This window comes from Mustela nivalis, assembly GCF_964662115.1.
Source record: "Mustela nivalis genome assembly, chromosome: 14".
NCBI lineage: Eukaryota > Metazoa > Chordata > Mammalia > Carnivora > Mustelidae > Mustela > Mustela nivalis.
Genome location: NC_139033.1, coordinates 69,400,701 through 69,428,297, shown reverse-complemented (window position 1 = coordinate 69,428,297; position 27,597 = coordinate 69,400,701).

The following is a 27,597-nucleotide window of genomic DNA, read 5'->3' as shown; positions in this document are numbered from 1 at the left end:
CTGACCCTTTTAATTTTCTTGACTTACAGCGTGATTGATCATGATTTATCTCAACTGAGCATCAGCTCCCCGCCACTCACTGAACTTTCCCATACACAGAGCTCCCTCTAAAGGGCGGGAGAGAAATGAGACTCTTACTGGCTGTACTGGAACCCTATCACCAGAACACTCAATTGCTTTCTTTACAATTCAGTATCTTTCTTTGCATACTCATTCTCCTTAACCAGCTTCTGTCTCCCGGATTCTCCTCCCAACCTTCTGACTTCTCCCTTTCTTTTTTTTTTTTTAAGATTATTATTTATTTATTTGACAGACAGAGATCACAAGTAGGCAGAGAAGCAGGCAGAGAGAGGGGGGGAAGCAGGCTCCCAGCTGAGCAGAGAGCCCAATGCGGGACTCGATCCCAGGACCCTGAGATCATGACCTGAGCTGAAGGCAGAGGCTTAACCTACTGAGCCACCCAGGGGCCCCTCTCCCTTTCTTTACAATTCCGTGATGTCACTTTTTCTGTAATTTTGGGCAGCCCCCAAGTTCCATTTTTATTGTTTCACTGCTTTTCTTGCCCTCGGTGTCTTTCTTGTAGATCTCACTTGCCTCCATGGCCTCAGCACTCTTCCTGCTGGTGATTCAGGAATTCCACAAGTGTCTGCAGCAATCATCCACAGCATTCCTGAACAACTGAGTTATTTTCTTAGATGTTCCAGCATTACCTCAAACCTACCTTGCCTAAAATGAACAACTGTATTTTTAATTAAGTTTTTTAAAATTTTAATTCCAGTGTAGTTCATGTAGAGTGTTCTATTAGCTTCAAGTGTACAATACAGTGATTCAATACTTCTACACATTACTCAGTGCTCATCATGATAAGAATACTCTTTAATCCCCATTACCTGTTTCACCCATCCTCCTACCCCCTCCCTCTGGTAACCATTTATTTGTCTATAGTTAAGAGTCTGTTTCTTGCTTTGTCTCTCTTTCCCTTTATATTTCCTTTGCTCATTTGCTTCTTAAATTCCACATATGAGTGAAATATTATGGTATTTGTCTTTCTCTGACTGGCTTATTTGCTTAACATTATACTCTCTAGCTCCATCCATGTCATTGTAAATGGCAATATTTCATTCCTTTTGATGGCTGTGTAATATTCCATGATATATCTATGATATATATCTCATATATATCATATATCAAATACATATATACACACACAAAAATATAAAGTACCTAAAAACAGAACTACCCTACAATCCACTAATCTTAATCCACTACTGAGTACTTACCCCAAAAATACAAAACACCAATTCAAAGGAATACATGCAGCATGTTTATTGCAGCATTAGTTACAATAGCCAAACTTTGGAAGCAAGCCACACACACACATCTATCTATATACACACAAATATCTAATTGTATATATGTGTGTATTATATGGATGGATGTGTGTGTATACATGTGTGTGTGTGTGTGTGTGTGTGTGTGTGTGTGTATTCACATATGGCACATCTTCTTTATCCATTCATCAGCTGATGGACATTTGGGATCTCTCTAGAGTTTGCCTAATGTTGAGAATGCTGCTATGAACATTGTGGTACATGCACCCCTTCAAAGCTCTATTTTTGTATCCTTTGGCTATCCTTTGGGTAAATACTTGGTACTGCGATTACTGGATTATAGGGTAGTTCTATTTTTAACTTTTGGAGGAATTCCTAGACTGTTCTCCAGAGTGGCTATACCAGTTTGAATTCCCACCAACAGTGAAAGAAGGCTTCTATTTTTCCACATCTTCACCAACACTTGTTGTTTCTATGTTTTGAATTTAGCTACATTCTGACAGGTATGAGATATCTCATCGTAGTTTTTAATTTCACTTGCATTTTCCTGATGATGAGTGATGTTGAGCATCTTTATGTGTCTCTTGGCCATCTAGATGTCTTCTCTGGAGAAATTTGTGTTCATACCTTCTGTTCATTTTTATTTAGATTATTTGGTTTTGGGGTATTGAGTTGTATAAGTTCTTTATAGATTTTAGATACCAATCCTTATCAGATATGTCTTTTGTTTTGTTTTGTTTTGTTTTTTTAATTTTTTATTTTTTATAAACATATATTTTTATCCCCAGGGGTACAGGTCTGTGAATCACCAGGTTTACACACTTCACAGCACTCACCAAAGCACATACCCTCCCCAATGTCCATAATCCCACCCCCTTCTCCCAAACCCACTCCCCCCAGCAACCCTCAGTTTGTTTTGTGAGATTAAGAGTCACTTATGGTTTGTCTCCCTCCCAATCCCATCTTGTTTCATTTATTCTTCTCCTACCCACTTAAGCCTCCATGTTGTCTTTTGCAAATACTTTCTCCCATTCTGAAGGTTCCCTTTTAGTTTTGTTGATTGTTTTCCTTTCCTGTGCAGAAGATTTTTATTTTGATATAGTCCCAATAGTTTATTTTTGTTTTGTCTCCCTGGCCTCAAGAGACATGTCTAGAAAAAAGTTTCTATGTCCAATGTTGGAGAAATTATTGCCTGTATTCTCTTCTAGAATTTTATAGTTTCATATTTCTCATTCTTTCCTCCTTTGTCAAAGATTGGCCATATGAACACGGGTTTATTTCTGGGTTATCTATTCTATTCCATTTATCTATGTGCCTACTTTTGTGTCAGTACCATACTATTTTCATTACTACAGCTTAGTAGTATAACTTGAAATCTGGAAATGTGATACCTCTGGCTTTGTTTTTCTTTTTCAAAATTGTTCTGGCTATTTGGGTTCTTCTGTAGGTCCATACAAATTTTAAGATTTTTTGTTCCAGTTTTGTGAAAAATGTTGGTATGTTGAGAGGGATTATGTTAAATGTGTATATTGCTTTGGGAAGTATGGACATTTGAATAATATTTGTTCTTCCAACCCATAAGCATGTAATATATTTCCACTAGTTTGTGCCATCTTCAATATCTTTCATTAGGATTTTATAGTTTTCGGAGTACAGGTCTTTCATCTCTTGGTTTAACTTTATTCCTAGGTATTTTACTATCTTTGGTGCAATTGTTTTTTAAAGATTTTGTTTATTTATTTGACAGACAGAGATCACAAGTAGGCAGAGAGGCAGGCAGAGAAAGAGGAGGAAGCAGGCTCCCCGAGGAGCAGAGAGCCCGATGGAGGGCTCAATCCCAGAACCCTGGGATCATGACCTGAGTCGGAGGCAGAAGCTTTAACCCACTGAACCACCCAGGTGCTCTATCTTTGGTGCAATTTTAAATGGGATTACCTTCTTAATTTCTCTTTCTCTTGCTTCATTATTAGTGTATAAAAATGCCATGTATTTCTGTTCATTGTTTTTATATCCTTTACACTTACTAATTTCGTTTATCACTTCTAGTAGTTATTTGGTGAAGTCTTTAGGGTTTTCTATATATAGTATCATGTCATCTGCAAATAGTGAAAGTTTTACTTCTTCCTTACCAATTTGGATAATTTTTATTCCTTCTTGTCTGATTGCTGTGACTAGTATTTGTCCATTACTGTTAAATAATAGTAGTGAGAGTAGACAGTTCTCCCTTGTTCCTGACCTAGGAGAAATGCTCTGTTTTTCACCATTGAGTATAATGCTTTTCATATATGGCCTTTATTATGTTGAGGTATGTTCTCTTTTATCCTACTTTGTTGAGGGTTTTTATCATGAATGGATACTGTATTAAAATATTGCTTCTTCCTCTCAAAAAATCATAGCTGTTCCTTCATACCTGATAACTTCCCAATCATATAAAATTGAATTTATTTTTAATAGTAATCAGACTTCAAGTCCTACCTATTCTTTTTTTTTTTAATCTGTTGCATCTGTGCTTCTTTTTCCCTACTAACATCATCCAAATTCAGATCTATCACCACATAGTATTATTTCCATAGGTTATTGACTTGCTATTGTGTCTTACCTCTTCAGGGCAACATGATCTAAACTCTGATACAGATTTGGCTTCATACTGTACTATTTCTTCATGTGATATCTCTGAGAATCTCAGTGTAATACCCCATCTCTCTAATTAGGCTTCCTCTCTTTAACATGGCACTGAGGCCTTCCACAATGAATACAGACTTGATTTCATTTTTATAAGCATCCAACATTCAACAAATAAATGTGCCAGACCCTATGCTATGTGCTCAAGATAGGTCAGAGATTAAAAACAAGGAGAAAACCCTCTAGGCCTCAGTGGAGTTTTCATTCTTATGGGAGGTGACAGGCAATAAACAATAAACATAAAGAAAAAAAGCAATAAACTATACAGAATGTTATAAGAAAAGGGTTAGTGACAACAACAACAAGAGAAGCTGAGGATAAGGGATAGTGTGGTGTGAGTTGCATTTTTTTTAACTTATTTTTTATTTATTTTCAGCATAACAGTATTCATTATTTTTGCACCACACCCAGTGCTCCATGCAATCCGTGCCCTCTCTAATACCCACCACCTGGTTCCCCCAACCTCCCCCCCCACCACTTCAAACTGAAGGGGCACTATTTTTTTTTTTTTAATAAACATGTATAACATGATCAGAGTAGCCTTCTGGGAGAAGGTTACAATGTAGGCCAAGGTATAAAGGAAGTGGTGGTTCTCAAGGAACAGAATACCAGCATTACTAGGGAGAATTGAGGAAGGGAGAGAGTGGTAGGAGATCAGATGAGAGGTGGAAGATCTCTGATTCAGGACCTTTTAGGCTATTGTGAGAGTTTTGGCAGCTTTTACTCTGAGGGAAATGTGTGGGTGGCTAGGGATAACTTTGAAAAATCATTTAGACATCCAAGCAAAGCTATCTGGTGGAAAGCTAAATATATCCATATAGTTTAGGAGATACATCTATGCTTGGGATATATTTGGGGAATTAGCAGTTTTAGGAAACACCATCACTATACTAATTTTCTTAATTTCATCACAACACCCCTACACTTACTTCCCGAATCTGTGTTTTTTCTTTTATGTACATATTTTCTGCTTTATTTTCAACTTGTTGTGCTTGCTTTTAGCAGGAAGTCTCTATTTATTGTTCTGTGCTTGATTCTTGTTTAATCATCTTTAAATATATTCACCAAATATTTACTGATCACATTATATGTGCTAGGGACTTCCTGGAAATCAGGGATCCAATAACTTAAAGAGAAACAAGATTCTTGCCTTCTTGTAACTGACAATCTAATGAGGAAAAAGGTAATAAAAGTAGACACTTATAACACAGATCACCACTTCTTCCTCCTCAATACAGTCTCTTCAGTTTGCCATCAGCTTTAAGTTTTCATCTTATCTCAGCCTCTTTTTCAGTCCTCTTTGCTAGTGCCCGGATGTTCTCTCCATCCTCTTAATATTAGAGAACTCCAAGCCTTGCTCTTCTTGTCTTTCCTTTCCTTCATGTACCATTACTCTCTTGATGTCATTAAGTCTCATACCTGGAAATGCCATTTGCAGTCCTCTGACTCCCATAATCATACTTTCAGGACCATTTGGACCTCCCTCCAAGAGTCAGACTCATTTTCAAGAGTCAATTTCACATCTCTACTTGGATAGTCAATGGACTTCTCAAACTCATTATGTCCAAAACTAAATAGCTGATCCTCCCCTTCAGACCTGCCCCCCAAATCACCTTCTCCATTTCTGTTAATGGCAAAAGTACCTTTGCTCAGGCCACAAACAGAGTCATTTTTCACTTGTTTCTTTAATTTATACATTACTTCCAATCATTGAGAAATCCTGCTGCCTGCACCTTCAAAATGTATCCAGAATCCCACTAATTCTCAGTACCTCCACTGCTAACCACCTGTTCCACGTACTCATCCAATGCAACTTCAGTTACGACAATAGCCTCCTACCTGGGCTCAGTACTTCTCCCTGGAGCTCCCATCTCTTTTTCTCAACAAGTCACCACAGTGTTTCTCTTACACTATAAGTCCAATCATGTCAACTCTGTGCTTGCAGTAGTTCCCCATTTGCTGCAGAGTAAAAGCCAAAGTTCACACAAGGTCATCAAAGCCCTAAATAATCTCACAAGAACTCCCTGTCACCATTGATCTCATGCATTACTCTCCCCATCACTCAGTTTACTGCAGAGACCTGACCCCTGACTCATCCTCATGCCCATCAGACCCTCAACAACATCAGAATCACTAACTGGACATTCCTCCTTCCGGAATACTCCGGGTAAGAGATTGCAGTGGCAATCTCTTACCATCCTCAAGTCTTCCTTCAAATATTACCTGAAACTCTCAATTCTTTTCCCTGCTTTTATTTCTTTTAAAAAAATTAAAGTTAAAAGCATTCTAATATAGTATATAACTTATTCATTAAGTTTTAGTTTTATTATCTCCCCCATAATAGAATGTAAGCTTCGTGAGAAATTTCACCTATTTTTTTCACTTTGACAACAATGCCTAGAGAAGTGCCAGGCACATAATGGGTACTCAACACGTGTTTATTGAATGACTAAATGAAAGAAGAGTACAAATAAATGTTTCAAATTACATATTTTATAAGCGCTATGGAATAAACAAACAAGGGGCTGTGATAAACATGGACCCATTTTAAACAAGTTTTTTAGGGAAGGTCCAGCATAGAGATGAAACATGATAGGAGAGGTGCAGTGTCCAAAACAAGGGTGTAGGAGGCAGGTGTGGGGTCTTGTAAGTGGAAGAGGGAATTGTAAGGGAAAGCAGAGGGACAAGAAGTATCCAAAGAATTCCATCTACATAATGAACTTGAAAAGAAAACCTGTAACTGTTAGAAACCTGGTGATTCACAGACCTGTACCCCTGGGGATAAAAATATATGGTTATAAAAAAAAAAAAAAAAAAGAAAGTGCTAAATTCACCATCCACTTGTAAAGTCACCTTCTGTCTTCAATGATAAAATGTGTCAAATTATATATATATATTTTTTAAAGATTTTATTTATTTATTTGACAGAGAGAGATCACAGCAGGCAGAGAGGCAGGCAGAGAGAGGGGAAGGGAAGGAAGCAGGCCCCTGCCGAGCAGAGAGCCCGATGCGGGACTCGATCCCAGGACCCTGAGATCATGACCTGAGCTGAAGGCAGCGGCTTAACCCACTGAGCCACCCAGGTGCCCAATGTGTCAAATTATATTAAAGATGAGCTGAATGTGGCACACATTCTATACGCTTATTAGTGTTCATACAGGGTACTTGCTGCCAGAACTGGCTAAGTAATTTGCAGGGCTTCTTGTTCAAAAAGTGAAAAATTCAAGAAAGTGATGGCAGATGATTAAACCAATGCAGGACCATTTTGATCCCACTGGCCACATACCTGTGAAGCTGGCTCTCTTCCCTTGCTTTTTAAGTTTACCTTTCATAAGAGCAACATTGTGATACACCTGCCCGACAGTTGTTCAACATCACACAGGAGAAACTCTGAGCCAGGTAAGTATATCCCACCTCAGTGCAACTAAATATCTCCTCAAGGCAATGTATCTGGAGCCAGATAACTAAAATATCCACTGCCACTCTGTGTACCCTAATATGAAGGAAAGTGTGAGGAAGGGAAAGTTAGAATGGAAAGAGAAAGGACTCTTAAACAATTTCAGTTTAAAATTCAGTTTAAATACCTCATATTTGCAAATTTACCAGGACACATGACTATTTAGGACATTTCTTGAGCCTCTGCCGAAGCTTAGTCTGGGTTTCTACAAGTGAAGAACACTGAGGCAAAATCTTGTAGCTTCACAGTAAACCCACATCTGAGTGTGGGCCTGGGTCATACCCACATGCCAAGATTCCAAGAAACACAGGTGTTTCCACAGCAGAAGGGGTTTTGTTACCACCTACTTTGGGGCCACTACTCTTTCCATGTTGCTGTCTGGGATGACCCAGTAAGTTAAGTTTCTAGTCACTGTTCTTTTAGGAGCCAGAAGAAAAAAAGAGAGATATTAAGTCAACAGTCTGAGGAAGGCTTCCCCATCCCATCACTTCCAGAATCTCTCTAAATCTGATTTGCATCCAGTCATCATGGAAGTTGGCTGGGTGCTAATGCCATGGTCAGTGATGAAATGCAATTATATGGTCTGGTGTTGTTCTTTACATATCTTGCAGCATATCTGAAATATTTTTACAGGTCCTCAGAGGTAGAGTTAGCATAAATTTTCTTACCACTTATAGCTTGTTTATCATAGGACTTTTTGACACTTGACACTGAAACACCAAGGTAGCAGTGAGTATAACTCTGCAAAATTCATGATTTTCCTCAGAAAATATCAATTATTAAATTTCACTCCCATCAAGTCTAATCAAGTTTCACATCTCCAATATCACAGGGGTTTGGGTTGAGGGACTTCTTGCAGAAGTCCTGAAAAATCCTAACTCCCCCAAATTTACCATCATATCCATATACTCTTTTATGATCTTTTTTTCCCATTTTATTTTATTTCTTTTCAGTGTTCCAGCATTCATTGTTTATGCACCACACCCAGTGCTCCATGCAATATGTGTCCTCCATAATATCCACCATCAGGCTCACCCAACCCCCCACACCCTCCCCTCCCAAACCCTCAGTTTGTTTCTCAGAGTCCATAGTCTCTCATGGTTTGCCTCCCCCTCCAATTTCTGTTTATGATCTTCTAACTAAAAGATTGGCTCGGAGGTGAAGATTGTACAGTTTGCTCTTTCCTGCAAGGGCTCAATGGTGAAGAATAATATTTGGTTTTATTTATCAAGTCAGATCCGTGACACACTCCTGACACAAGCATCAACAAGAACACCTTGTTCACAGAGCTATACTGCTAATAAGCAATTGATTTGTTTTTTTCAATCTGGTGAAAACGAAACCAATTCCTAGAAGTGTTCCAATTACCCAGCTCAATCTCCTGATGCCCTTGGTTAATGGCTTCCTCTCTAGTTCTCATTTGAATGAGATCCTGATTTTTCATCCACGCAAAATACTCAATAAGAAACCCTCACTTTAACTTCACAAGAGAAACAATAAAATCATTGGTTACCACTTTTAAAACATATAATTAGCCATCTAATATGTCTCATCAAGTTGTTATGCTAAGCTAAGTGTAATGCCCTTATTGGTTCCTAAATTGTAGGTTTCTCTTTCTCTCTGCCATTCATCATTACCCTTTGTCACCTTATTTGTTCTAGCCAATTTAATTCATTGATCTTCATTGTAAAGGCTATAATACTGCCAGTAATTTGGGACCTTCACAAGTTAGGTGAATACATGTTAACTGGTATCATTGTCAGTTTTATGGTTAAGAATGTATGTTACAACCTTTTCATTCTGGTTATGACTGTTGAGGCAGGGCTAGAAGAATGAACAAAAAAAGTCTGAGATCCATACCTTCCAAATAGGTTGGCACTCTGGAAATGTACTATTTTGTTTAAAGTACTTGAAAACATGAATTTAATTTTGGTTAAATCAGCATTCAACCAACATTTTCTGAGAACCTACAAATAGCCAGGTCTCTTGCTCAGAAGTAGTTTACAATTTAGTAGTGCTGATCGTAAAATATTATTAAAAAAAAAAACCTAAATGTTCATGTACTATCATTAAATCGTAAACCACACTGAGATTAGGATCCTTAAATTATATTCTTGAGTACCGGTCATTAGTGCCAGTTCACACAGCCCAAAATACCAAGACTAAGATGCTGTAACATGAGAAAAACTCTCTGAAATCCAATATTCACCACCATTACAATGGAGCCAACTACTTACTCCAGGAACCAGAGCTCAAAAGGGAGGGAAGGAGGGAGGGTGGGTGGAAGGAAGGAAGGAAGGAAGGAAGGAAGGGAGAAGGAGAGAGAGAGAGAGAGGGAGGGAAGAAAAGGGACAGAAGGAAGGGAAGGAAGAAGGAAAAGGAAGGGAAGGAAGAAAGAAGGAAGAGAGGAAGGGAGGAAGGGAGGAAGGAAGGGTAGAAAGAACTATTTTTTCCCTTAGAGCTAGTCCTTTTGTTGAAAAGTCACTGGATTTTCTCTTTTCTTTTTTAAGATTTTATTCATTTATCTGAGAGAGAGAGAGAGAGAGAGAGAAAGATTGAGAGCAGAGGGAGGAGCAGAGGGAGAAAGAGAAAGAATGAATCTCCAGGAGACTCAGTGTTAAGCACAGAGCCTGACATGGGGCTTGATCCTTCAACCCTGAGATCATGACCTGAGCTGAAACCAGATGCTGGACAGACTGAGCCACCAGGTGCCCCAGTCACTGGATTTCCTTAACAATTTTTAATATCTTCCTTACCAAAGCTTTTAACTAACACCAAACATTCTGTTTTCCTGATTGGTAAAAATAATATTTAAGATAAAATGCCTTGAAGCTAACAGTGGCATCTTGCTCATGTTTTTTGGAAATTACAGCAGAAGACTGTTCAAGACTAAAGAAAAATGTTGATTTTTATAGATTATTTATTTTAAAAATTGTTTTAAAAATTTGACTTACAGTGAGAGATAACCTCTATAATAATGGATATCACCTGGGAAATGGGAATGTAAATATTCCATATTTAACAGAAAAAAACCCTTGAAGTTCTTTTTCAAAACTTTAGGTCTTCAGAAATTCATAATTCATAAAATGACAGAAATTATCAGCCAAATATTGCCACAATACAATTGCCACCTCCCTCTTCTTTTGTGTTGTCTAATTATTATTCTGTCACATAAATAACCCTGAGGAGGAACACAGTTGGATCAATAAGGTTTGGAAAGAATTTGGTGAAACTAAAAATTACATGATACCAGAAAGCTATTTATTTCAGCCATCCACAGATCTCAAAAAAAAAAAAAAATAACTATATTGGTACTTTTCAGTAATCACCTATTAAAATGTAAGCTCCCTAAGGTTTATTTATTTTTATGTTTCCAATGCCTAGCATGGTACTGGGCACATATTTGATGCTCAAAAATGTTAATAAGCAAATTGATCTAAAGGGATGTAATGGACTTTAGAGAAAATATTCTCATCTTATATGAGATGCTAAGAATCAGTAATATGGTAAAAGCAACATAAAATTACTGAATGATTTTTAGGAGTCTGGCACAGTTCCAGTCGCAGGGGACACAGCAATGAACAAGTCCTATAAAAACCCTGCTGTTATAGAGCTTACACTCTAGCCAGGGGGGAGGATAAAAGGTAGTATCTGTCATGTTAAAGTTTAGCAGAATTGCTAGGATCACGAATGACTGTGATTGTTTTTCTCTATTCAACATTTATTCATTTAGTTATGTATTCATCCAGGCAAGTATGCACTGTGTCAGCTTTGTGTTAGGCACTGTGCAATGTTCCAGACACTCTTGGCTGAAAAGAGACAGACCTATGCTTAGAAAGGTCACAGGCTATTGGGAAAGTAGTTGTGGTACATGAAACAAAAATGATTACAAGAAGGTGTTTATCTGCCACAATGAAGCTATATGCGGTATTGTAGAAATGTAGGAACTGGAGGGAGATTTGAACTGGAAGTTCATTTTAAAGGAAGATTTGCAGAGCAAGTGGAAGGAAAATGGACCTGGGAGTGAGTGGGGAGCCTGAAAATAAAGGGAACAACATATTCTAAAGGTTGGAGTCATTAGAGAACTTGAGAGGCTTTGTAAATACAAAAGGGATATAAAAGAGAATCAGATAAGAAAAGGCCCCCAAACAGGTTCAGATCTAGCATTTGCACTTTCAAATTGCACAAGTTACTTTACATCTCTAAAACTCACCTTGGCAGTGGGTATTATGGAGGGCATGTATTGCATGGAGCACTGGGTGTGATGCATAAACAATGAATTTTGGAACCCTGAAATAAAATAAAATTAAATAAAATTTTTAATAAGTTAAAAATTTTAAAAAAAGAAACCCCACCCTCCTCACCTGCAAAATTGGGATTACCAAGCCTCTTCACAAATCATTGTGATAAGTAAATAAAACACAGTATTTCCTATTTCAAGCATAGTACCTAAAATATAGTAAGTGCTCAGTAAATGTTAATTCATTTATTTTTCCTTCCTAACACTAAGGAAATTACTGTAGAAATTTTATCATAATGACATGACACCTGACTAGAAGGTAGCATTTTTGAGGATGGTCTTGAAGGAAGCAGTATTTAGGAGAAGGAGATCATTTGCAAGAACAAAAATGAATGTTTGAACTCAAACTGGAAATGGAGAGAAAGACGTGAAGACTGCAAATATCCAAGAGGCAGAATGGCAGAATCCTAAATAGCAATCAGTTTCTTTGGGAAATGAAAGAGCTGTGGGGTCTAGAGAAATCTCAAAGCAGGATACTTAGGAAAAGGGATTGATGGTAGAAAATATAGACAGTGGGTTTAGAAGACAGACATTTTGAGGTCAGTCCTGGGAAAGCTTTTCAGGAGCCCATGGGACATCCATATGGAGTCAATACGAACATAGCCTATAAATATCTGGAGTGCCAAAAAAATTATGCTTTTTTATCTAGATACTAAGTATCTAGATACTTAGATTTTGCAATTATTAGGTGAAAGTAAAAGTCCAAGGCATAGATAGGATCACCAAGGAAACGTTTTCATCACAGCTGACTCTTGAAGAACATGGGTTTGAAGTGCATGGGTTCCCTTCCACATGGATTTTTTTTTAATGGTGGAATACTCTAAGTGTATTTTCTCTTCCTCATAATTTTCTTAATAACATTTGCTTTTCTCTAACTTAAAGTATTGTCAGAATACAGTAGATGATACATATGTCATACAAAATATGGGTTTATCAGCCATTTACACTATCAGTAGTCTTTTGATCAATGATACATTATTACTAGTAAAGTTTTGAGGGATTCAAAATTTATACATGAACTTTGGACTGCACGGGGGGGGTCAGTGCCCAACTCCTACATTGTTCAAAGGTCAGCTGTATTTTCCAACTCCCACAGGTGAAACAGTATTCTCTTTATGCCTAATTATGTTGAATTTATGCTATGCATTTAGTTGGATGTATTATAAAACCAGAAACACTTATTTAATAAAATGGGTTAAATTTGTTGGCTAACAGGAAGTCTACTCACACTTCCTGAAGTCCTTTCCTTCACCCTCAGTCTATCCCCAAGGAGAAATGCTACTGTATATTTGTTACCTTGAGAACATTTTATTAGCCCATGTTTTGAAAGTACAAGTCAAGAAGGATGTGGTTGGCTGGCCTTCCTACAATTCAAAGCACTAACAGAGCTGGACACCAAAGCCCCTCTTGTTCTCTATGATGGCTTCTTCTCCTTTCTCTCGAACAAAGGTTTTAGTTTGAGACTGGTTGAGAGTTAAGCAAAATAGATATTCTGACTGACTTTCATTCTGGTGCTGGAGCTTATATAGACTAAGCAAGGAAGTAATCCAGAGGTGCTGCCCAACTCCCTTGAATTGGACAATGTTCAGTAAATAATACCATGTACTTTGACTTGTTTTTCTTCTAGAGGAATAAGTTGAAAAAGAAATTCAGAGAGTCCTAAGTCTGTGAACCAATTTTGTCCCAGTATAACCCTAATGCCCCCTTTCCCAATGGAACTGTGGATTATCTGAACACGAAACCCATCCAAATTGTCCATTCAGATCTGTATATTTACAATTTCAGTGGATATTGTTTTATTTGTACACTTGTAAGATGCATATAGTGAGAAACTATGACATCATGCCCAAGTTCAAGATAGAATTAGTTTAAATGAAAGCTGCAATTGAGAGTACTATAATCAAATTGCTACTTTGGACTATGTCAATTACAGCAGGTTCTTCAGGTTCATGTCACAAATGATTATCCTCAGCAAACTATCCTTGACTTAAAAACAAAGTTACATATTGCATTCTTGATTTCAACACTCACCCTTGGACTGTAATAAATTGGACCAAAAGTGAATGCTCTGAATTTGGAAGCACATTTTTGCCTGGAAAAAAAAAAAAAGCCTTCCAAATACTTAAACATGGTACATGGTAAAAATTCCAGTATCAACTCCTTTTTCTGGAGTTGGAATAAACATTTCAACCAGTGGAGAGCCTAAAATTGTCGGTCAGATTCTTATGTTCATATTCCAATAAGACTATCAGGTCTATATTATTGCTGCCCCTTCTCTTTTGAATATTGTCTTCATTCTATGCTCTATTATCCGCAGCTAAATAACTAGAGAAATATGATGAGGCCCAGAGCTTTATTTTAATCTCTCAATGAAAAAAAAATTCCCCAAATCGGTGTGTAAGGAAAACATACAAAAATAGAAATAGACTTCTTGAGCTTTCATTGTTATTTATAAAATAATCAGTTTCAGAAGAAATGCTGACCCCAATTCTAAATTTAAGTTCATATTCAATTTTAGACAAGTGGAATGAAATAATGGTCATAGCTAACTGCTAATATTTGTGGAGTGCTACCATATGCTAAGTGGTGTTCTCATGCTTTGAGTCTGCTTATCTCACTTACCTTTACCAACCAGGTGATAGTAGCTATAGTTACCATCTCCATTTACAGATGAGGAAATTAAGGCACAGAGAAGTTAAATAAGATACTGGTGTTTTACAAAACTTTGACATTTAAAGCTACACTCAAATTATTTTAAGTTATATATCTATTAAAAATCCTAGAATTTACCTAATATCATCTCATTTGGAATTTTTATTATTCCCTTGAGGCAGCTTTTCACTGGTTTAAATAGTAAAACCTTAAGAACAGAGACATTGAGAAATAATTCATCTTGTAGATTCTAACAATGAAACTTGCAAAGGAGGAATTTCAATAACCCAGATCTTTTCATCTCAGGATTCCTTTATATTCTTAAAAATCATTGAAGATACCAAAGCACATTTATTTATATAGGCCATATTATTTGACATACCAGAAATAAAAACTGAGAGAAGTTTAAAACTCAAGAATACACAAGCACACATTCCATTAGTGGCAGAGCAATGGCAGTACCACATCGGGCAGTCACTGGAAAACTCCACCATGTACTTGTGAGAGAATGAGAGTAACAAAGGGAAGTAACATTCTAGGATTATTCTGAAAAGGATTTGGTCTCATGAATCCTCTGAAAGGACAATTTGAGAATGGCTGATCAAAAAGACATGGTTCTTATCCTTGCTATTTGCCTTGATAAATGCTTTTAAATTACTGATCAAAAATTACTGATCAAAAAAGGGAAAATATCCTACAAGATTATGATGTGGGTGATGGGGTTAAAGTTGATCTTCCGATATCTTTTGGTCATTCTACATACATACATACAAATGCCTGACCCTAGTGGCTAGTTCAGGACGAAATATATTAGTTCACCATCAAACCACAATGAGTGCACAGACGCCTACAGCTGCTGTCAAGTGACTATTAGCAAGGGGGCTTCATTGATCATATTGAAGTGGTGAGGTGACAAGGAATCAATACTCATCTCTCTCAGCAGGCCCTCTGTAGACACCAGGGCTATATTTGAGGTGGAGTTGAGTTCATGCCCGGCTCTATCCAATGAAGCCAGGGATGGCAAGAGCTGAAGTTAAGCCACAATCAACCAGAGTTGAGAACCAGATGCTATGGAAGGAGACTCAAAGTGTCTACTATCATCAAGTCTAAGTGGTGGTCTAGAGGTAACATTAGATCTGGAGACTAAAAATTAGGCCTTAAATTATTCGGAAATAGGGTCAGATAAGGCAGATCTAGAAAAAGTGAGGAGGATCAGTTACAAATAACTGTGGTACATTCTCGAATGACTTTTATCAGCCAGTGGCTCTCTGTGTAGTTAAGAGCAGAGTTCATTTCATGATGTAGGAAGTAAGTGACTGGCTTAAATGAATGCTAAGGTCTCATTCTGCTATTAACCAAAAACAAACAGAACAAAGAACCCCGATTCAGGGAGTACTTCCTTTTGACCAATCATTTTGCTACTTACAATTACAAATAACATCAATATTACTTTCACTTTTATTTTTTTTTTTGAGATTTTGTTTATTTATTTGACAGACAGAGATCACAAGTAGGCAGAGAGGCAGGCAGAGAGAGAGAGAGGAGGAAGCAGGCTCCCCGCTGAGCAGAGTGCCTGATGCAGGGCTCCATCCCAGGACCCTGGGATCATGACCTGAGCCAAAGGCAGGGGCTTTAACCTACTGAACCACCCAGGCGCCCCTATTTTCACTTTTAAACCATGTACATGTAAGGCTATCACAGAACAAGAAATGTTTTCATTTTAAAACCGTGATTGTCATTTTTGCCTTTAATCAATTCAGACGAACCTAGCATGCACGCATTCTAAAAGCTTGGAATTTTTGCATCAGAGTAAATTCAAGAATTAGCTTAAAAGTCCATCATTTCTAAATTAGATCACTTAATTATATTTATTTGTTTTCTATTTCTGTAAGTTCAGCTTACAAAAGAGTGCTGTATGAAAGAAAATTAATGGAATTGATGTTTTCCAAATTTCATTACCAACTCCCCATTAAATGCATGCATATAAATGCATCTTCCTGAAACTGCCATGTTACCCTGTCCTTTTTCAAGCACTCACCTTTAGGTGAATGAGCCTCTGCAGACAAGATTTATATGACAGCATGACCTTTATGAAACAGCAGAGGCACCATTGTATTAGCAATCAGTGAATCCTAAAACAGCAGCAAACATGTTGATTAGATGTCTGTCATTCCCTAAAGCCCCAGTTGACAGTTTCCTGGAGTTCAGAGACAAATATGCACATGCCACAATTTTACATTAAAAGGTTTTACTGCAGCCACCTTGAGGAAGCAATTTACTATTTGGCAAGTTATGCCTGATTCTCTTGGACTTCCCTATAGATACAATTAGACACACATATTTGGAAGAGGCCAAAGGGGAAGGGATAGACATTTCCCAGCAATGCTCAAGTAGCAATGTGTATATTTCTGCCACCCAGGAATATCTCTGACCGAAGAGACAGAGCTTCAGAACATCAACAGAAGAAACTCTGCTGGGCATGGCTGAGTTGCTTCCTGCACTTGATCTCCTTGCCAAAAACTACATCCTCATCTATCAAAACATACCAGAATGTGTCTGTCACCTGAAAATTATTCCAGCCAAATATCCTGAGCATTAGATAAGACTCAATCCACAAGAGGACGCTCTGCTTTTAATAGTTCTTTGAGTTCTATACCCTGATAACGCAATATATTTTTTTTAAGATTTTATTGATTTCTTTGAGATAGAGAGAAAGAGCAAAAGAGAAAACAGGAGCAGAAAGCAGAGGGAAAGGGACAAGCAGTCTCCCCACTGAACAGGGGACTCAATCCCAGGACCCCAGATCATGACGAGTCGAAGGCAGATGCTCACGGACTGAGCCACCCAGGCGCCCCCTGATACGCAAGTTTTAACCTTACTTTAACTCCTGTTCCAAGTGGAAACTCTCAAAATACTAATTATTAAGGAGAAAATAGACAAATTTGCCCCTTTAGTTCTGAATTTAGAAAATTTCAAAGGGCAAGGAATGTTTTTAAAAGGTTCTACCCTGGGGCGCCTGGGTGGCTCGGTGGGCTAAAGCCTCTGCCTTCAGCTCAGGTCAGGATCCCAGGGTCCTGGGATCAAGCCCCATATCGGGCTCTCTGCTCTACAGGGAGACTGCTTTCCTCTCTCTCTCTCTGCCTGCCTCTCTGCCTACTTGTGATCTCTGTCTGTCAAATAATAAAATAAAATCTTTAAAAGGTTCTACCCAAAACCCAGTGTTACCATGCCTACTGGTAAAGGCAGTGTAATATGCAGAATACTAAACAGATGCCCTCAATGTCTCTTCCTCTTCAGAGGGGCTCAACCACACCAGTGGCAACTCTGCTCTGAAACTGTCAACAGAAGGCACATGTGGTGGTTGATGGTGCCCTTGGACAAGACCACTCAGAAAAGAGAGCCTCTGTAAAAAGATCCTTCTTCCACTCTTGTCCTGATGTTAAAATGTTTGAAAACTACAGACTTCTGTTTGTTACCAAGGTAGAAGCTGATTTTATATTTGAGCTTGTCTCTTACTTTAACAAGGCAATCTTAGAATGACTTGAAAAGGCAACAATGATGTTAAAGTTCCAAAAGCATCCCCATAAACACTAGCAAAAGAAAAAGACAAGTTGAAAATTCAGATGGCACAAAATATGCCATTTCTGTTACAGGAGCCCTTGAATGGACATTACAGGATTTTTAAATATTTTGCTATTCACCAAGGTCACCTTCAGAAAAAAGGATGTGTTTCTGCTTCTCATGATTGTTCCAGACATTGCAGCTATATAAAACAGGAAAGCTATTTAAAATTAGTTGTTCACTGGAACATTATTTTCAGTCACATACTTTTATAATCAGGTATGGAAGTGATAAAGAAAGAGGTGATAGCCTCTATCAACAATGGTATTTGACAACTACTCAACTAACAGTTAAATTCTAGCTATTTCTTGAAATTCTTTATTCCTATGAAATATCCCACAATGTATGAATTACTTCATGTTTTAAAATATCAGGATAGTTTTCATTAAACACAAATAAACCTCCCTTGGCTCCTATTATTCCACATCAGCTTCCATTTTTTATCCTACTTCCCTCTACCCCCCCACCCCCCAGAAATCAAAAGCATTGTCCACACACTGTATCTCCTCTTCATCTTGCTTTCACTTTTCAGCACATACTGTCCTGGTCTGTAACACCACAACTCCACTGCAACTGTTCTTCCCAAGATTATTGATGACCCAGCCACTAAATTAGAGAACACCCTTGTCCACATACTATTTGATGTTAGTAGCATCTGGCAAAAATAGACACTCATTCCTCTTTTGAACATTCTTGCTCTTGCAATCAGAGCTACAACACTTCCTGGGTTTCCTCCTAATATTCTGGCCACTCCTTCCCAGACTCCTTGACAGGCTTCTCCTCCTTTACCACAATTCCATGGAGAGAAATGTTTGGGCAGTCCTTCACAAGCCCTCTCACTTTCCTCTATCAACACTATCCTAAGCAGGTTGCTTCCAGAACTATCTATACACTGACTCCAGATTACATCTCCACTCTACACTTGTCCTTGAGTCCCAGACTCAGAGGTAAATAGGAAGATAAATGATATATAGGCAGATAAATGATAGATGATGGATAGATATGATAGAGAGATAGATAATAGATAGAAGATAGATAGATAGATGATAGATGATAGAGACAGACAGAGGAATTCAGATCTCCATTTAGACGTCAAATCTAAAATTCCAAAGTAGCAAGTCCAAAATGGAACTTGCTCATACCATCCAAATCTCCAAACCTGTTTCTCTCAATAGCACTAATAGATAATCATTCAATCCAGAAAAAGTGTCATTTTTGTTTATTTCTTTTCCCTTATTTTTTATATTTTGTCAATAATAAATCCTATTATACCATCTCCAAAAGTATTTCTCTACTTCATGCACTTCTTTTTCCATTACTACCACCCTAACCAAACCCCCAATGTATCTGGCTTGAACTTAAGTGGAAAATAAACAATAGAATCTTAAGAGTTACCCCTGTTTCTACTTATTTTTAACCATAAATCTGATCATGTCTCTCTTTTGTTTATAAACTTTTCATTTTTTTCCATTACACCTAGAACAAAATCCCAACTCCTCATCATGAATCAAAATTCTGCATGATTGAGGCTCTGCCTCACCCCATGCCATTTTCTCCCCACTTGTTATCTTCTAACCATATTGGACTTCTTTCTTGATTTCCAGAATATAATTTTTCCTAACTCATGGCTTTTGCCACTGACACTGTCTTTGCCTGGAATCTTCTATCCACAACCATTCTAAAGGATATATATTAATTATAGTTATTTTATCATATATCCATTTATGAATTGCAAATGAACAGTAAGTCCCATAAAGGAAGTACTCATGTCTATCTCGTCCTCATGGTCATGATCTCAGGGTCCTGATATGTTCACAGTAGGCCCTTACTGCCTGGCACAGAATAGACAATCAATGCTCACTTAATTCCTTAATAATTTAATTCATGTAGCATAAAGCAGAAGGATTTTATACTAAATTGGATGTACTCCTTCCATTATTCTTTTTCTTTCTCGCATTATTGATTTAATATGCCACATGCTGGAAAGTATACCAGTTCAGCTATACTAGATAATGTGACTCAATCATATGAAAAATAGATACAACATCATCATAGGTCCTTTCTTTAACTTATCTGGCTTTTGGAAAATAGAATAGCTGAAGATAAATTGGCTTAATATCAAATAAATAAGAAACACTGAATCAACAATCATTAAGAAGAGTTACAGGATATAGGGAGTACTTAAGTGTTTATTGTATAATGATGGGTTATGTGATACACTTGATAGCATGTTAAACTCTCCAAAAATCGGGCTAAATAGACTCTGTCTTGTGAGAAGTTGAAAACAAAACTATAATTATATTTTTCAGAATATAAAACAAATAATAGAATCAAGGTATTTAAAATATTTAATGAAATAGTGAAGGAGGAGACTATGAGTGGAGAATGTTAAATCTCCTAATTCTGTTTTTAAGAAATAAAAAGAATTTCAGATGGTAGATGAACCAAAAAAGGTAGTTTTGTTGAAAATAATAAAACATTGTAGGAATAGAATGAAACAATCTGAAGACATCAGCAGAGGGATGATTAGACATTGTAGTTAAAAAACTACTACCAAAAAAATAACAAGGAGGTCAACACTGAAGAGTAAATAATGCAGTGGGGCCAAGTAAAGAGCATAGGTCCAAAGGGTTAAAATCCTTCTCTGATCTACATGGCATAATAATCTATTGTACAGTTAAGAGTTCAAAAGATGCTTCCATCAGCCTAGGGTTCTCTCTCTCCCTCATACTGAGTGATTTTTTCCTATATGAAAACCATGGCTCCAATCCACCAGATTAATGCCAGATACATGTATACATCAAATATACAAACCTTGTGAGAGTATTGTCAGACCACAATTCTTTATAATTTCTTTTCTTTATTTATTTTTTATTTATTTTTAAAGCTTTTATTTATTCATTTGACAGAGAGACAGCGAGAGAGGGAGTATAAGCAGTGGGGAGTGGCAGAGGGAAGAGCAATCTTCCCACAGAGCAGGGAGCCCGATGCAGGGCTTGATCCCAGGACCCTGAGATCATGACCAGAGCTGAAGGCAGATACTTAACGACTGAGCCACCCAGGTACCCTAATTTCTTTTTTTAAAGATTGTATTTATTTATTTGAGAGATACAGAGCACGAGTGCGGGAGGGTGGGGTGCAGAGAGAGAAGAAGACGCAGGCTCCCCACTGAGGAGGGAGCCCAGCGTGGGGCTCCATCTCAGGATCCTCGGATCATGACCTGAGCCAAAGGCAGACGCTTAACCAACTGAGCTACCCAGGGGACCTCAACATAGTTTCAACACCAGGGCCCACCAGTCTGTTCAGAGCCCTTCTCCATGGTTGTTTTGGTATGATTTTATTCACCTGAAGTTAAAACATTTAACAAAATAGGCAAAAATCTTAAGATATTGAAAGAAAAACATGGAGAATTGGAACAATTAGTTTTGGATTACTATAAATACTAATTATTACTAACATCAAACTACCATTACATTGGCTATTGTGACTTCATGCTGCTCTTTTGCCAGACCACTTATCCAATACCATGGCAATAATTACATGGTACATCCAGTACTTTCAAAACAAAAACAAAACAAAACAATGAAAACTCCATGGAAAATATTTATACTTGTTTCCACTAGACTGATAGAACTTTTGGTAAGTCTATCACTTGTATGGAAAGTACCAGGAAAGTGGGGTGCCTGGATGGCTCAGATAGTTAAGTGTCTGACTCTTGATTTCAATTCAGGTCACAATCTCAGGGTTGTGAGACTGAGCCCTGTGTCAGGCTCTGTGCTCAGTGGGGAGTCTGCTACTGAGGATTCTCTCTCTCCCTCTGCTCCACTTCCCCTCTCTAAAATAAATAAATAATCCAAAGAAAGAAAGAAAGAAAATTACCAGAAAAGAAAATAATATGTTTAATGAATATTATTTATGATCTCTTAGAAAACAGTCATGTCTTACATGAAAAAAAAAAAACTGGCTAGGCTCTTATGGGACATCTATAACATCTATTCAATTGGTTCTGCATTTTCTGCTTTGCTTAAAAAATATAAATAGAATATATCCATTCTCAGTGATAAGCCACTGGAGACTAGAATTGTTTTATAAAGGAAAACATAGGCTATTTTAGGAAAATGTAGCATTTTGGATGCTTAGAACAGATTTTAATTTTCTAACATTCAAATGTGTATTTTTGTGTACAATGTGATCTAAAATCTTCAGGTATCTTTTTATTTACTGTTATTAACTCAATAAAGATTGAGCTTTGACTAATGGCATTGTGCTAGATGACAAAAACACAAAAACAAATAGTAAATACTCTTAAGAAGTGCACAGATAAGTTTCTTTGTGAAGGTGGCAATTATTTGTTCAAATAATGTCATCTAACAGAAAATATAATTTGTGTTTCACCAAAACTTTCATACTTTGAGTAGTAGTATTTTCTTTTTTTTCAATTTGAGAGAGAGACACAGAGAGAGCATGAACAAGGGTAGGGGAAGGGGTGCGGGGAGATGCAGACTCTTCACTGAGCAGGGAGCCCAACTGATGCAGGGCTTGATCCAGGACTCTGGGATCATGACTTGAGCCGAAGGCAGAGGCTTAACCAGCTAAGCCACTCAGGCGCCTAGTAGTAAGTATTTTAAAAAAATGATCCTATATTATCTACTGGAAGAAAATTTTAGTTCAAAGATTCCTAATAAATGTTCTATAAGACAGCAAGTCTTCAGCAAGCCAAGGGCATAACAAGGGGGAAAAATGTTGTATTTAACAAAATTAAACATAGTCAAAGACTTTATTGATTTTGTGACATCCCAGGAGTTCTATCATACAAGTATTCTAAATTCCTCAGGAAATGTATCATTTGGCATTCCCTGAGTTTATTTTACAGTGAAATTTTATTTCATAAGAAAAATACAAAAATCAAATGTAATAGACCATATTTTGGAATTCTACATAAGTAAGATATAATTTAATTGGTTCAGACTGGGTCAACAAGTAGTTACTTCTAATGTACCCTATTAACCAACCCACATTTATTAATTTATCTTAGAATTTTCCCTAGAAATTTTGAGCTCAATTTACATTTAAAATGATCCTTTATATAAAATTTGAGCTTGTAAGAGAATCAATAACAGTTTATATATATATATATATATATATATATATAATAAAAAATATAGAGATCAGTTTAAATAGATGTCTTCCTGCTCTCCTCTTCCTTTAAGAATCCCTGTGCCAGACTCCAAACCAGTGAGGATAAAATGTTAAGTGTAGAAAAAAAGTCAGTGAATGAGGAAAGAGGAATGTTTTGACAAATGTTATAGAGAGACGGTTTTGATTTCTCAGGAGGAGACTGTAAAACCCACCAGAAAGAGCTAGAATATTCTTCTCAGTGAATAACCATTTCATAAGAATAAGTATCTATGATTGTCATATGTGAAAATAAAGTGATACACAGAAATTCACAGCTTAAAGAATACAAAAATAGAGACCCTGAGGCCCAGGAGTTTCAGTTTGGGGTTGGTTTTTTGTTTATTTGTTTGTTTGTCTAGAATCTTAGGTAGGTCACTTCATTTTCCTATGCCTAGATCTCTGCATTAGAGAAAAAGCATAGACCCTCTCACATAGACATTGGATAGGTAAGACAAAGTAGAAGCCCTAGGTTTTATTTTTTCCATAGACATTTTGACTAAAAAACAACTGTAAAAGTGATGACCTGCTTTTAGGTAAGTGGAAAATTTTACCTTTCAAGAGAGCACAATAGATACAAATCAAATGTTATTTTTTCAGAAAGTCAACTTTTAACGTTAGACTGCAAAATTAGTTTAGGATTTTAGTGTGAGGTACAGCTCACCTATCATATATTCTGGGAAGATAACCCAAATGAATTTTATTCTTGACTAGTATAGTAAATTCCCAGAGTGTTTAACTGACAGAAGTATTACAATGACATCATAAAACTACATTCTGCTTTTATTCAGACTCTTGGCAATACTCTATCACATCAAGTTTTGAAAGTAAGCTAAGGGGGGAAGATGACTTCTGCTCAAACACAACCAGACAAAAAGCAGACGGAAAGGAGACATAGTACAGAGCATGACAGCACATTCTTTTGAACAGCACAATTATGGAGGCATCTGTTCTGAAAGCACAGGTTTCTACTGCGTCTTTGTTTTACCTGATGGATGAAAGAGCAGAAGCATTTTAAATTGTGAGGATGACAAAGCTATATGTTACTTATATACAGGAGCTGTTAATTTAATGATGTCATGGACAGGGTTGATTAACAGCTCCTATCCTGAAGGGTATATCTATAGCCAGAAAAGTCATCCTGCAACCAATGACTTACTGCTCCAGCTCCAAGCAGAGGGCAGGTCTCAACGGCTTATGATACCCTATTCCTAGGCAGTGGGTGAGGGGGGACCCACAGAGCACAGTTTTTCTTAGGCCCTGGCATATTTCTGCTAGTTGCAGAGTGATTTTACTGGCATGAGTCAGAAAGCATGTGAGTCATCTGTATAATAAATGAGACAACTTTATTTCATTCAGCTTATGCTCACTTCATTATGGCAAGAGCAAGTAAGGAAAATTTCTGTTCTCTGTCAGGTTTTCCCAAAATGATCAGTCACTGATGGCTCACATGTCCCCATCAGAACTATATGAGGCTATGGATCTATACACGGCTTCTACTGCCAGCAACCCAGGCAGGGACGTGGTTGCCAAGCACACAAGCTCCTGCAATGATTTACCACTTCCAAATGTTACGTTTGACAACAAATCTAAGAAACTCAGCCTTCTCAGCGAGAAGCTTCCCAAGTTAGATCTTGTGTCACCGCTACTTGGCTTTGGTCTCTACATGAAGGGCCCATCAGTTTTAGGCATCTCTGTTTGCCAGAGCTGGTCCCATGATTTGGATGCTGAGCTCCAGACTGCCTTCATCTTCCCCTTTTAACCAAAAGGCCAGTCAAATCCCAAATCTCAATGAATTAACTGGTGCACCTCAGTTCTCCCAAGAGGGGTGGGGGAGAGCAAACTAAACAGTGTGTTTGTTGAGTATGGATGGGGCTAAGGTGAAAACCACTTCTCTGAGGATAGGCAATGCAACACAAACAGGAACACAGGAGACTTTCTGCAACTTGTTATCTGCTGTAGAAGAGAGAATGTGAAAGATTGCCAAAAGCCCAGTTGGAGCCAAATCACAGCTTTCAAATTGAGGGTTAAGATAAAAATTTTTAATATTTGAGAGTGATAAATGAGCTCAGCAGCTGTCTAATCCCCTCATCCAAGTGATCTGAAATAGCCTCAACCATAGCTTTGCAGGCCTTCATGAAGTCTCTCTGAATCATCTCAGTCACTGGGAACTCACTAACTCACAAGATAGCCCATCTTTTTAACAATCAACCTTTTGATGACTGAAAGCTATTTCTTGGAGTGAGCAGAAATTTGTCTCTCTGAAACCTCCCACTACTCCTCATTCTAGCCATTTAATGGAACTGGCTGAAAGCTTATCTAAGAAATTGGTTTCATAGTTTACACCCCAGCCCACTCTGATTCTTGCACTTTGAATTATACCAGTCTGTTCATGACTCTGATCAGCATCCTTCTAGCCCAAATACTGCAGTTCTTGGCTGTGCTCCTGACTTGCTTTGCTCAACCACACGTGTCAGTCTAGTAAATTCTGTTGGCTAACCCATCCCCTTGACCATAATCTTTGTTTAGATAATGAACCCTGTGCAGGGGTTTAATACTTGGTTCTAATATCCATCTTCTCTTCATACGCCCTGTACTGCCCAACTCCTAGTCTATCTCCAGAGTCCTCCAATGCACTCGGTCAATTGTGTATTCCAATTTAGTTCTTCCTAACTGCTCTATCTTGAAGCCAGGCAAAAATCTGATGGCAGCCTAAATTCAGGCAATGAAAAATAGATGATACAGAAGATATTAAAAGCTAGAAGTTGTAGAATTTGGTAACTGGATTGATTATATTCACTGAGGAGTGTGTATGTAAGAATAAAGAACATGAAATTATAAAGCAAAGAGGATTACCATTCACCCAGACAGATGATATAGAAGGATTTGGGCAGAAATTAATGATTAATTTTTCAATGTGATTGATTCAAGGTGCCTGTGGGCTTCCAAGTTCAAATATTTATTAGGCTGTTGGAAATCTGGGCCTGGAACTTAAAAGAATTCTTGATTAAAGAATCACCCAAATGTAAAGGAAATATTGAGATAAGATTTTAAAAAAGATATTGTAGGAATTATACAAAGAATATAGTCAATGATACTGTAAAAGTGTCATACCATGACAGATGGTGGCTGCACTAGTAGTGAGCATAGCATAATGTAAAAACTTGTCGAATCACTACATTGCACACCTGAAATTAATATAACTGTGTGTCAACTACACTAAAAAATTAATAAACTTTTTTTAAAAGATATTGTAGGAATTATATTTGAAGCGAAATCTCAGAGAGATGACAACAGAGTCCTTTGGAATTATGACTTTGACTTTTAGACTGAGCAGAGAAAGAACAGTTCTCAAGAAGGATCTAGAATCAACGGCTAATAAGAGTAGAAGAGATTATTTGTTTTTTGGGTGTTGAGATTTATAGGTTTTTAAATATATTTTCTATACTACTAATGCTTTATCAGATATGTAATTTGCAAATATCTTCTCCCATTCCATAGGTTGCCTTTTAGTTTTCTTGATTGCTTCTTTTACTGTGCAGAAGCTTTTTATTTTGATGAAGTCCCAATAATTTTTGTTTTGTTTTGTTTGGAGGTTTGTTTGCTTGTTTGCTTTTGTATCCCTTAGCATCATTATCTACAGTAGCCAAATTAAGGAAAGAGCCCAAGCGCATTGACTGATGAATGTATAAAGATGTGGGATACATATACACTGGACTATTATTCAGCTATAAAAAAGAATAAAATCTTGCCATTTTCAACAATACGGATGGAGCTGGAGAGTATTATGCTAAGTGAAATAAGTCAGTCAGAGAAAGACAAACACCATACGATTTCACTCATTTGTGGAATTTAAGAAACAAAACCAACAATCATGGGGTGGGGGGAAGAGAAGCAAACTAAGAAAATATGGAGATCAAACTGATGGTTACTGGAGGAGAGGTGGGTAGGAAGATGGATTAAATGATGGGGATTAAGGAATGTAGTTGTTGTGATGAGCACTGGGATTGTATGTAAGTCTTAAATCGCTAAATTATACACCTAAAACTAATATTACACTGTAAGTTAACTAACTGGAATTTAAATAAAAGCTTTTAAAAAAGAGAAGGGAGAAAATATGAAAATTTAGATTGTAAAAATCAAAGAGGAGACAATTTCAAGTGGTTAATTACAAATGTCCATAAAAGTATTTAGTGTTATGATAAAGTAAAAATTCAATTTTTTTGGTACTTTGGAGACCAATAATTCCAATAACAGAAACTGGTTAGCTACTCAGGAAACCTCCTTCCTCCTTCCTTCAGGCACACTGGCAGAAGATTTCTGCATGATTTGCCATTAGGTGTTGTCATCCGAATGAACTCTGGCCAAGAGTGTGTGCA